We start from the raw sequence: 12,936 nt of genomic DNA, 5'->3' as shown, positions 1-12,936 counted from the left end.
ATATATATATAAAATAAAAGGTGCCACTACCCCTTGTTCAAGACTCAGATCTCTAAGCACCAGTGTGTCCTAAGGAAAGAGGATAGCTTTGGAGTGTAAAGCACTCTCCAGTTCCCCACCTCCACCCCTTAGACAAAGTCTCACTATGTCACTCTGCTGGCCTGAACCTTTCTGTGTAGACCTTGATCCTCCTGCTTATACCTCTCGAGTGCTAGGATTACAGGCATGCTCCACCACACCTAACTCCAAGTTCTTTGAGATCAAACTTTAGCCTAACAGGTAGAGTAATCACAGGTTTATTTCTTGAAGCTCAGAGTTGTAAAGATTAGTAAAAATGGGAGAAATGCCTGCTAGGCATGGGGCTAAGCATGAATGTCAGTGGTAGACATAAGCAGGTACTTTGTATGCATGCGGACCTGGATTTAATCCTCAGCATACACCAGCCCGCCCTCCTACCCACCACCAGCAACCTGCACAGAGAGGAACGGAGAGGTAAAGGTGGAAATTTTGCTAATTAGATAAAGCACCTGTTCAAAGAGACGATTTGAGACAGGTAAGCCTCCACAGTGCGCCTCTTGAAGGGCAGGTGCCTCCAATCACTGCACCCAAGGGATCAGCCTGGCTGAGAGGGGTTGAGCCTCCAAGGAAGCCACGCCAGCTAAGGGTGCCGCTCTGCAGAGGCACCCCTGATGCCCAGAGGCGGCTCCACTGTGTAAGTAGTTCCGACTTGACAGTGATCGGATCTTTAGAGACTTACATTCAAAAGGATAGGAGTTACAGTCAGAAAGAGGAGACACAAGAGGACAAGTGGCAGAGCAAAAAGATACCTCGATGTTAGATTCTCTGAAATAATCCTCTAAAAATGTTATTCTTTAAGCTTTATGCTTATATACAGTGACGTGCAATCATATCCACCTGCTCCACTTCACCCAAGAAAAGAGTACTAAGAAATCATAAAGCCTTGGATTCAGTCCCCATTACTAAAAAACAAACCTGAAGGATGGTGGGGTTTACTAGAAGTGACTTGAAACTCTGTTTGTTTGTTTGTTTGTTTGTAGACATGATCTCACTATATTACCTAGCCTGATCTTGAACTGGCAATCCTCCTGCCTCTTCTACCTTGAAATTATAGGCATGCACCATTATACCCTGGGGCTTTTTAAATTCAAGTCAGGGCCTTAGGAACTTGGTTCATTGGAGCTGAAGAGATGGCTCAGCTATCAAGAGCACTTGCTGCTTTTGCAGAAGACCTGGGTTTGAGTTCTGGCACCCACAGCTCACAACTGACTATAACTCCAGTCCCAGGGTATCCAACATCCTTTTCTCACTCCCATGGGCCCCACATACGTGTGGTGCATAAGCACTCATACACAGAAAATAAACAATTAAAAAATGTGAAAGAACTTAGAACACTGTTTTGCTGCTTGTGTTCTTAGCTGCTCAGGAGATGACAGATGGCTACTGAACTGGACCAGTCCCTGAATGATATCAGACAAAGTCTAATGCTTTTTCTGATTACCACCAAGCTGTCAACATTAACATTGGAGAACTGAGGTGTTCCATTCTGGAGGCACCCATGGTCTGGGATATCATGACCTCACCCTCAGCAGCCGGCATCAGTGACTGCCTCATCAGGGCACAGCACACCCCAGGCACCTAGACCTCAATCATCTCTATTTTGAAGAACAAAGAAAACTTTATTGCTTTAGAAATATAATTTCTTTTCTTTTCTATAAAAGCAAAAGTTAGAAAACAAATAGGTTGTAAAGCATTGGATGACAAGGTGGCTCAGCAGGTAAAGGCAATTGCTACCAAGCCTGACCATCTGAGTTTGATTCCCTGGACCCACGTGGTAAAGGAGAAAACATATTCTCACAAGCTGTCCTCTGACTTTTTTTTTTTTTTTTGGTTGTTCGAGACAAGGTTTCTCTGTGGTTTTGGAGCCTGTCCTGGAACTAGCTCTTGTAGACCAGGCTGGCCCCAAACTCACAGAGATCCACCTGCCTCTGCCTCCCAAGTGCTGGGATTAAAGGCGTGCGCCACCACCGCCCGGCTTGTCCTCTGACTTCTATACAAGCCACAAGCTAGCGCTGTCTTTCCCTCCTTCCCTTCCTTCCTCCCCCTCCCTCCTTTTCTTCCTCCCTTCCATGTCTCTCTCTCTCCTTCTATTTCTTTCTCTTTGTTTCTCTCTCTCTTTGTTTCTCTCTTTTTCTGTTTCTCTCTCTCTCTCTCTCTCTCTCTCTCTCTCTCTCTCTCTCTCTAATTAAAGTGCTTTTAAGGCCTTTCATCCCAGCACTCAGAAGGCAGAGACAGGCAGATCTCTGTGAGTTCGAGGCCAGCCTGGTCTACATTAGTAAGCCCCAGGTCAACCAGGGATGTGTAGAGAGACCCTGCCTCAAAAAAAAAAAAAAACAAAACAAAACAAAACAAAAAAAAACACCAACAACAAAAATGTCTTGAGAAAGGATTGGAAAATACATCATAGGACCCAATAACTTAAACATCTGTTTGGCAAATGATCATGTTGCAGTTTTAGTAAATCTTACTCTAATGCTATAGTAGCAATGCAGCATATTTATAGTACATAATGATATATATAGGTACACATGCTCTAAACTCACATACACATATGAACTACATAGGATCCATACTGTTAAAATGGATTTTTTTCCCATTTTTTCCCCTTCATAGTTCTGCCATTTGACCAGGTTTATCCAGCTCTAAACCCAGTGGCGCTGGGCCACAACCAGAGAGGTTCCAGGAACGCAGTTAGTCAGGTGTCCTGCAGTGACTCAGGGTACAGCAGTTCTGAGCCAGCAGAGACGGCACCAGACCTGGAGGGAGCAGAGCATTGTCTCTGTACCTTCTGCTCGTGTGACCTTGCAGAATTTCAGCTTTCTCATTCATAAAATGAGAATAATGCCAGGCGTGGTGCTGCATGCCTGTAATCTTGGCTTCCCAAGTGCCGAGGCAAGAGAATCATGAATTCCCGACTAGCAACAAAGCAACAGCCTATTTCAAAAAAATCGAAAACAAGAACAAAAAACAACCCCTACCTCACGGAGTTGTTAAGAGGCTTGAAAAAAGCATACAGGAACAGATGTTCCATGTCAGTTGTGTTGTTTCTCCGCTGCCTTCGCTAGGGGCAATAGCCGCCCTGTCTTCTTCAATCCTTCTACTGGGCACAGTTAGGGTTGCTGGGTTTGTGTGCTCTGACAGTGGTGGTCATTAGCAGGCCCAGCAACTTCCTTTTTAAAACCTTAGGTGTGTAAGCCAGGCAGTGGTGGTGCACCCCTTCAACCCCAGCACTCTGGAGGCAGAGGCAGGTGGATTTCTGAGTTTGAGGCTAGCCTGGTCTACAGAGAGAGTTTTAGGATAACCAGAATACACAAAGAGAACCTGTCTCAAAATAGCAACAACAACAAAGCTTAGTTGTCCGTGTGTAATGTGTATGTATGCAAGCATATGTATGTGTTCATACATGAGAGCAGGAGCCGATGGTGTACATGCATAGGTCCGAGGGGAAGTCTGAGTCTTAGTCTTTGCCTTGCAAACTGCTTATGGCTGGGTCTCTTGGCTGTTTGCTGATGGGTACACCAGGTTAGCTGGCCTGTGGCACTCACTGAGCCACCTCCCCATCACCAGGTCCTGTGTCTCCGTTAGGTGATGTCTACCTGGACATGGCAGTGTAACAGACATGGAGGGAAAGGGGAGGCAACTGGCAAAACAGAAGTCTTGTCCCCAGAAACTTTTTATTTCACCCTCCAGAGAAACCATTCCAATAAAAGGCCCAAATGCTGTTCAAAAATGAGCTAAGGAAAGTGCATTATAAACTAGATAGGCTAACAGGTAAAATGAATTTCATCTAGGAAAATATGAAGTCAAGAAACAATTAGTGAGGGGCTAGAGACCTGCTGGGCAAAATCAGTTTTGAAGGAGGGAAACAGATGGCTGCAATGGCTGGGTGAAAAGGCCACTCAAAGGTGTGGGACAAACAGAATGGCAGCCTAGCAATGACGAAGCGTCAAGTCAGTGACCTAGGCAAGGGGACATGTACAAACGTCTTAGGAAAGCTGACGCCATTGTCTTAATTGTATAGATGAGGAAACCGTTTGCAGAAGGAGAGGGAGTGGGCGTTGGAACCAAGTCCCACGTGCCTCCAGGAGGACATGCTTTCTTGGTGAATGATTCCTGGGGCAAGCATGCTAGGTTGCTGACCTCTGTTCAAGCCAGTTATTATTTTTTCTGTGTAATCTAGAAAACTGTTTTCTCCTTTCAAGACCTGTTACCTTAGGCTTTTAAGCCCTCATACTTTATTTCTCCTGGCTGGTTGGGGTCACTTTGACTCCTATTTTATTTTGGAAGAGGTTAGGAACTCTCAACAAATTTGACCTATCTGAAAGAAGCATGCTTCTCTTTCAACTTTCAGATCAGTTCAGAACACATTTAGAGACCCAATTAGAGCCACTCAAATCTAACAATGCTTTGAAATCTAGCTATTGATTAGAAATGAGAATGTCAAGTTACCTTTGGCCAAACAATAAGCTCATTACAAGGCACTTCAGAGAGACTAGGGCATTCAAGACTTTGCTTTGATGACTGGAAACGGCATGAAAAGGCAGAATTAGTTACAGTGTTTACCTATCAAGTCAGAGACAAAGACAGCGGGAAAGCCACCGTATGGACAGACATTTGCAGATACACATACATATAAATTATTTCTCGACCACAGGCCTGCAACCTACCTCCTTAGGAAACTGAGGCAGGAGACAGTCAAGGTCATTTCACAGAGCACAATGATACCCCATCTCAAAAGAAAATGGGAAAGAGACTGATAAAGGTCTATGGTAGAGGGCTTGCCTAGAATGTGTAGGCCAAGGTTCAATCGCCACTATTGCAAAAATAAAATAAATGGAGAAGGGGGGAGAGAGGGTAACAGAAGGCATGCGACATAAACGCAGCAGTGGGAAGGGTGCAGGGTATTTGGGGGGACAAAGGGATCAAGCAAGAGAAGGAAAGTGCGGCCGTGGGGAGGAGGATGACTAAGAGAGAATAAGAAAAATATAACGTCATAATGAAATCCTTTACTATGTATTCTAACTTTTAAGAGAGAGAGAGAGAGAGAGAGAGAGAGAGAGAGAGCGTGCGTGTGTGTGTGTGTGTGTGTGTGTGTGTGCGCGCGCGCGCACGTGTGTGTATGCAGAAGCCTGTGGAAGCCAGAAGAGGGCATCATATTCCCTGAAACAGGAGTTAAAAGTGGTTGCCATCTGCCTGATGCAGGTGCACAGAACCAAACTCAAGTCCTCTGAGAGGGCAAGTGCTCTTCCCACTGAGCCACCTGTCTCTCCAGTTCCTTGTGTGCTAACTTTAAGGTCTGATTTTAAAATATATTTCTGTACAGGATGATGGTGCGCTTGCTAATGGGCCTAACTTGTGCCCTAGTGCCTCTATCTGAAATTAACTGCTCAAGAGAAAATCTTGGAAAATGCTAGTTCAGCGAATGTTCAGCAAGGGGCACCGCTCTGCCCGAGAGTGTTGCCTTTCCTGCCTGCCAGCGTTCTGTGCTGGATTTGTATTTTCTCATTCCCACGCCTACCCAGTCCCTCTTGGCAGCCATCACTTGGAGGATGCTGAGGACCTAGAGCAGTGCTTCTCAAGCTTCGAATGTTGTGACTCTTGAACACAGTCCTCACGTATGGTGACCCCCCAACCAGAAAATCATTTTTACTGCTACTTCTTAACTGTAATTTTGCTACTGTTATGAATCGTAATGTAAGTGTCTGTGTTCTCCGATGGTCTTAGGTAACTCATGTGCACGGGTTGGAACTGCTGACCTCGAGTAACAAAAGCAAGACGGTGCACACTTTCTACCTGCTTGCTGATAGTCTTCGTTTCTACAAACCCACTCTCCTTCACAGTAATAGCTGATAAAAGATATTTGGTCCCCACGCCCACCATACATCAGACTTCCCCCGATACAAAGTATAGTGGTTATAGCCACAAGTTTCTAAGACATTCCTAGATCCCATTAATATGAAATTGGGAATGTGTGCGAATCTTTTTCACTTATTAATTCAACAAAAAGACATTTACTTAATGCATAATTGTTCTTGGTTTCTCGGATATGAGAAAATAAAAACTATTACATTAAAAATATATTAGAGAAAGAGAGAGAGAAGGTGCGTGTGTAGAGGTCAGAAAGGCCAACTTTCAGGATTTGGTTTTGTCATCCACCAGGAGGGCTCCAGAGAACAAACTCAGGCTGTCAAGCTTGGTGGCAAGTGAGCTTATCCACTGAGTGGGGACAAATTGAAACAAACAAATACAGCCAGATTCTGGATATCACGGAACTTTATTCTAGTGGAAGGAATCGGGGAGATAGACAATAAAAAACAAACACAATCGAGTAAAATTTACATTGTGCTAGAAAAAACTTAGGAAGGTTATTGAACAAAATACATTCACAGGCTTGGGGGTCGGCCAGTGGGAAGGGAGTGGAGGGAGGGCATTAGGTTGAGTGTGGATCTCACCTGGAAGGCGCGATCTGCAAAGACCTGAAAGAACCCAAGGTTTGGCTCAAGCACAAAGCTGGGGGAGGAGTAATTTAAGTAGACAGGACAGCCTAGATTGGGGCCCTGGGCCGCGTGACGTGCGTGACAGAGCGAAGCCTTGTGACTGAGAAAGGCAGGAGGTTACCCAGTGACTGAGTTTGCCTTTTAACTTTCTGATCCAGGGGGCTTTCTGGCCTCCTCTGCCTCCTGCTGCTATTCCTCCTCCCTTTAAAATGCTTTGTTTTTAAATTTAACTAAATTTTAACAACTTTATTGTTAAAAATTCCACCTTACTCCCCTCCTCCACCATGCCCAGGGCCTTGTGCGTGCAAGGCAGGTGCTGTACCTCTGACCTCCAGTCCTTGAAGGTGGTTTCCAAACCTTTTTTATGAAGCTCAAAGTGAAGATAATTTACTCTTTAAAGGTACTAACATGTAAATGTTCAGAGTAGGTACACAATAGTAGTTATGTAGAAGATTTTGAAATGAGAGAAAAGAGGGGGACTCTATTTCATTTGCTTGAGTACCCTGAGATGACAAAAACCCATCCTTTAAATACCTGCTATCTGCTTTGGGTTTATGCAGGGCTATTGAAACAAGGCATGTGTCTATGTGGCCACACCGAGGCAATGTAGTACCAGTTAGTAATTCCTGTTTTCTATTTATCCCCAACAATTTACCAACACCTGTGTCGGCCCCTTCAAGTCTTCTGTAGTGATCTGAACTGCAGTTTTTTCCCGTTGGTCTTTTCCACCCCCAGGTCACGTCCATGGGCACCATGAGGTCTGAATAACCATCCTGGTCTCTCACATTCTACTGTCTGGTCAGTAATACGGCTCACCGTCTAGAGCCTCCACGGGGACCTTGCTCCCACTGAATTATCCCCACGCACCATCTCAGCCACTTGGATGTCAATGTGCTCCCGTCATCTTTGGTTTACTGAGGTGCTGGTGCCTCTACCTGCCTCGGCCCCAGCTGTGGATCACATTAAGTTCTTTTGGGGACTCCCACCCAGATGTCCATGAACATCTTAGATGCTTCTTCCCAGGAGTCACTTGCTCTCCGGGCCTCTTTCTGGTGGGAAGCTCACAGCCCACTGAGGAGTGCTTGTTTTACAGTGACTTTGAAGATGTCTCCCCGGGAACCCTGGCACTCCCTGGATCATCACTTAGCACCCTTTGGAAAAGAACAGTTTCAAGACTTCTTCACTGTGCACCGCCCCGCCCTATATGAACAGATTAATACAGTTTCACTTGGCACTGGTCTGCTATTTCCAGTCTTCAAATCCTAAAAATGCAAGTATACTTTGACCGTTCAATAGTCCATAGTGCTGGAACTGGGGCCTCACAGCAGCTCACGTCACTGACTGGTGACACCTGTGGCCTGCATATCTACGGTGTAAACAACCAAGTGTGAACCTGGAGAGACTCCAGTCTGCGAAGGGAACTTTCTCTGTCTTTGGATGGGCAGATCACAGTCTAGGCACTGCATCTTCCCTTTCCACTCAAAACTCACTCTTCTCCTTCTCTTGCTTCTGATTCTCCTCCTTCTCCTCCACCTCCTCCTCCTTCTCCTCCTCTTGCTTCTGATTCTTCTTCTTCCTTCTACTCCTTTGGCTTGAGATTATAATTATTTAAATTATCTTGCTAATTTAATTCACAGCTATCAAGGTCAGCGACACAATGGAGCTAGCCACTCCATGAAACCACCCACGCTGTCATTAGCATCACCTACACAGATCTTTGGGATATTGGTACTAAGCTTGCTGTCCTGTTGGGTTATTAACACTCCACCTTCCCAATCAGTGTCTTCCCCTTCCTCCTGTGAGTGGTGCAAGACCAACTGGTACTGCTCTGTGCCCTGAGAGCATCAGCTGGCAATGATGACATCAGAAGTCTTTCCTGCTCATGTCTTGAATATGGAATTTCTTTACCATCCATGATTCCAAGCAGTACTGTTCTTGACCCCTCTTAATCACTCCCGTTCACCATTCCAGGCCTGGGCAGGGAGGGAAAGAAGGATAGGATGGCAGTCAAGAGGGTTGTCTCTCCCCTACTCCAGTCTCCCCTCTCTTGTCACCGATTTCTGACCAGGCTGTCGATCCTATCAGGGGTCCATAAAGCTGGGAGGACTCTGGCCCGAGAGAGGGGGGTAGGGGTTAGGCAAACAGGCCAGGGAGGCAGTTGGTTGAAATTTAACCACAATATTCTTGGTCTCTATTGTTTTGAGTGAGGCCCAATATTTCCACAGCAGGATTATAGGATCTGATTAACCATGTTAGACAACAATGCTGAGCTGGGATGGGCTTCCCCTTCCAGCTGCCAATATGAAAAAGTAAATATAACCCCCAGATTTCAGAAGAGACTCCCAGAGCCCCCAAGTTCTACTCCCCAGTTCCCCCAGCTCTGCCACTGCTTGGGGCCCCAAAGTTCAAGGAGGTAGAATGGTACTGCATGCTCCTTTAACTACTGGCCCTTGGCCCAGCGGACAAGTAATCCTGGCACAATCTTCCCAGGTGAGTCAATGGCTGTGTGCTCCCCACACCCTGGAGTTCTTTTAATGCCTCTTCCGGGTTCCCCTGGTAGGTTGGTCTGATTCTCAGAACTCCATGAGAGTCGAGTGCCCAGAGGCCAGCATTCATTCACAATGGTCCAAGGTTGTAAACAGCCACCAAAGGTCTGTTGGGGTCCAGGCAGGAATACTGAGTGGGAGTGTGGGACTTAGCAGCCCAGAGAAGGGAGTAAACATCTGGTTAAGTGTCTCAGGTACCATCTAATGACATCCTGTGTGCAGGGAGGTGGACAGCACGGAACTGGAGGACAGGCAAAGGACTGCCATGACGACAGGGTCTGTGTGAAGGGTGTTCCTGCCGCCTCTCCAGGACCCCGGGGTCCCCAGCCCTGGTGCAGACAGGCTGCCTCACACCGCTCTCAATGTTCTCCCACAAGGGGCATTTTCTGAGACCTAGGGCCGTGGACCACAGAAGGGACCTAGAGCAGCAAAGAAACCTGAACTTGAGTATCATACAATATCCTTGGGGTCAACAACAGGGACCCCTCCAAGGCAACTTCCTCCTTTGCTGAGGTGTCTCCTGTATCTAAAGGCCTACTATGGTCTCTTCTAATTTTTCCAGGTAACAGGGACTAGTGACCATGGCTGATGGCTTCCTTACAACATGCCACTTACTCCTTTTGAACAGGCTCCTCTCACACCTAAGAATATTACAAAAGACAAATTACTTAGAGAACTTAGAAAAATACATTCTGATTGCTTAAGAGACTCTCATCATAGCTATTCCTTAAGTGCTTACTATGATATCACTGCAGCGACATTTTCCAGTTAGAGTCAAAAACTCTTCCCAAGTGAAAAGGGAAAAACCAAGCCCATGAGAAAAATGTCTGTTGACACAGGTTACATTAATAACACGGTGATGATGGGGTTAGCAGAGGCTAGCTCACATCAGGATGAAGTTAGAGGAGTTAGGGTCCCCTGCACTCTGTGGAGCAAATCTTTGTAGTTTTGGGAGGAGGAAGAGGAGGAGGAGAAAATAAAAGACTAAGCAGAGAAAGGGAACATTGTCCCAGGTAACATCAGAATGATGGAGAAAGAATCAGTCCAGGGGAAGGGAGGAGGAGGGGTGCAATTCCTCCTAATTCCCATCCCCACTGCCATCTTTGCAGCAGACACAGGTGCCCCTGGGACTCTCCTGATGGGTCCCACCTGTAGCAACTGCCCTAAGGGCTTGGGAGATGGGGGGGGGTAGATGAGCAAGGAATGTCCTCCCCCAGAGCCCAGGATGAACCCTGCAGCCCTCCCGCAAAGATCTTGGTCTAGCCTGAACTCTGCCAGTCTGGAGCACGAAGCACAGAGCCCTCTCTTTACCACCGTGGGATCTAGGAATTCCAGGGACGACAAAGAGAAGGAGGCTCCCTTCTTTCCAGTTACTTCACTCTCCCTTGGAAACACCCCTGGACCGGGAGGCTGGCTCCTGGGTGTCAAGAGAAAGGAACGACGCTGGTGGGATTTTTCAAGATCCAGCTTGGGATCTGCTTGTAAAGGGCCACTGGGAAACCCCACGAGACACCAAGTAAGGGGCTTCTACCCAGCTGGGGTACAGAGAGGACATCTCCTTCAGCAAGGCGTGACCTGTGATATCTGACCGGTCCCTAGCTTCCTGCGGGGAATCAACCAGCAAGGCCAAGTAGGCCTCGCGACCTAGGTGGCGCTGTTTCTCTACTTTTTAGGTCCAGTTGTAGCAAGAACTTCCTCGAGGTACCAAGCCCTGCTCCTGGCTTGCTGGCTTTCTCGTGTAAACCACCTTATATTATTTTTTTTTCTAAAAATACTCCAAAGCAATTGAAAGAGTCCCTTCTCCCACCAGCCAGCCCTGGCCCCAGCCCCGGCCCCGGGGAGCGGGCGGGTAGGCGGGGAGGTGGGCCACTGCTTTATTAAACACAGGGAAAACTAATATTTACGGAATAAAATTTATGGAGCAGCCACGAGAATTCGACCCTTTTATGTGCATGGGCAGTGGGGGTTGGGCCAGGCTGGGGGCCTCAGGGAGGGGCCCAAGCCAGGGGGCAGGGCTGGAATAGAGCCTGGTTAGGCCAATTTGTCAAAGCGGGGATTTCCCTGGAGTTGCCCTGGGATGAATGATTCTCAAACACCACCCTAGCTCAGGGGTAAGGGTTTCAGTGATGCCTGAGCCAGGGCCTCTGGCGGTAATGCTTCCCCAGCAACATCTGAGCAATACCCCCAAGGCAGGAGCAGCTTTTAGGAACACAGAAGCAGTGGACTGAAGGGTGACTAGGCACCTTCTTTTGCCCACAATCTCTCTAGTCCCACAATCTCATGAAAAAAATGAACAAAATTATGTTTGGGGAGTTTTCCTTGCAATTTTAGGGGATTCGTGATTAAGAATGCCTGCTGGAGGCTGCCATGGGCAGAAGGATCAGCCAGCACAGGACATAGAGCTTCACCGTGGTAACACTGGAGGTGTGGCCTCAAGGAGGGAGCAACAGCAGGAGCCTGTGCGGCTCCTCAGGGGCTCCTGCCTGGTGAGTTTGCACAGAGGAGAGCACCCTGCTTGACAGCAGGGTCCAGGATAGAGGTGTAGACGGTTAAAGACCGCAATAGGATGCTAAATCTTTCTGGAAGATTTTCAGTCAAGTATCTAATAACTGTGACTGGCTGAAGTGTTCGCTAGTTCTACCTGTCGCTTACCAGCTGCATGACCTTCAAGACTAGGTGTCCTACCAGGTTACTGTCTCCTCTTCAGATGATGCTGTGAGGTGCTCATTTGGACAGACTACGCAGTACATGAACTGCTCGATAACAGCTAGCCGCTTGTTATCACCGTTCTAACTGTTGCAGGAATCAGTGCTTTAGCCTGGCTTGTGTGAGCCTGTCTCCCTGGACTGACATCCGACAGAGAGATCAGTTTCAGGGAGAGAGGGAGGAGACATGGATTTGAGGAAGCCCTCCAAAGCAAGCACACCAAAATGGCTTCTGCATCTGCCCTCCCCTTACCTACCTAAGTGCTCCCAGTGAACATCTGAGTTCATGTTCCACTGCTTTCAACCCAAGTTCAAGTTTCAGATGGTCTTACTCTAGAGGAAGACATGATAGAGAAGGTCAAGATGCTATGCAGACAAGACTGGGTGCCCGAGAGTGACTTTTGGATTCTGTCTGTCTTACATAACCTTTTCTTGTTTTCAGATAAGATCTTATTCTGTGGCCCAAGCAGGCCTTGAACTCAAAGCAATCTTCTAGGGCATCCTAGCCTTACTACATTTTCCTACTAGACACTGTTAGGTACCAGTTATGTTCTAGGCTAGGGCTTTTGGGGTTCCTCTCCCCTAGCACCATAGCTATACTTACTACATTATTTAAAGTGAAGAAAGGGAAGTCAGATTTAGGGATGTGACCTACTAGGCAGAGTCCTCACTTAGCATGCAGGAAGCTCTGGACTTCATCTCCAGCCCTGCAGACACCAGGTGTGCTACACACGCTTGTAATCCTAGGACTTAGTGTGTACGCGGACAGGACCAGAAGTTCAAGGCCATCCTCCTGTCCAGAGTTCAAGACAGCACACGCCTTTAATCCCAGCACTTGGGAGGCAGCCTGGTCCACACAGGGAGTTCCAGGTCAGCTGGGGCTACACAGTGAGACCCTGTCTTTGGTTGGAGGGGGGTGGGGCTGCAGAAAGATAAAGACTACATCCCCCACACACAGAGCAAGAGCGAGAACAAGAGAGAGAGAGAGAGTCGGATTCCCTTTCTCCCACCCCTGGGACCTGACGTCACCCCTAGTACTTGCAGTCATTTGTAATTTTTATCTGACACTATGGTTTAACCTGTTCTCTGTGCTTTAGAAGGAGACAGAAA

Source organism: Microtus ochrogaster, linkage group LG4, assembly GCF_000317375.1.
Source record: "Microtus ochrogaster isolate Prairie Vole_2 linkage group LG4, MicOch1.0, whole genome shotgun sequence".
In the NCBI taxonomy this organism is placed as follows: domain Eukaryota; kingdom Metazoa; phylum Chordata; class Mammalia; order Rodentia; family Cricetidae; genus Microtus; species Microtus ochrogaster.
Note: the sequence above shows the minus strand (reverse complement) of the source record.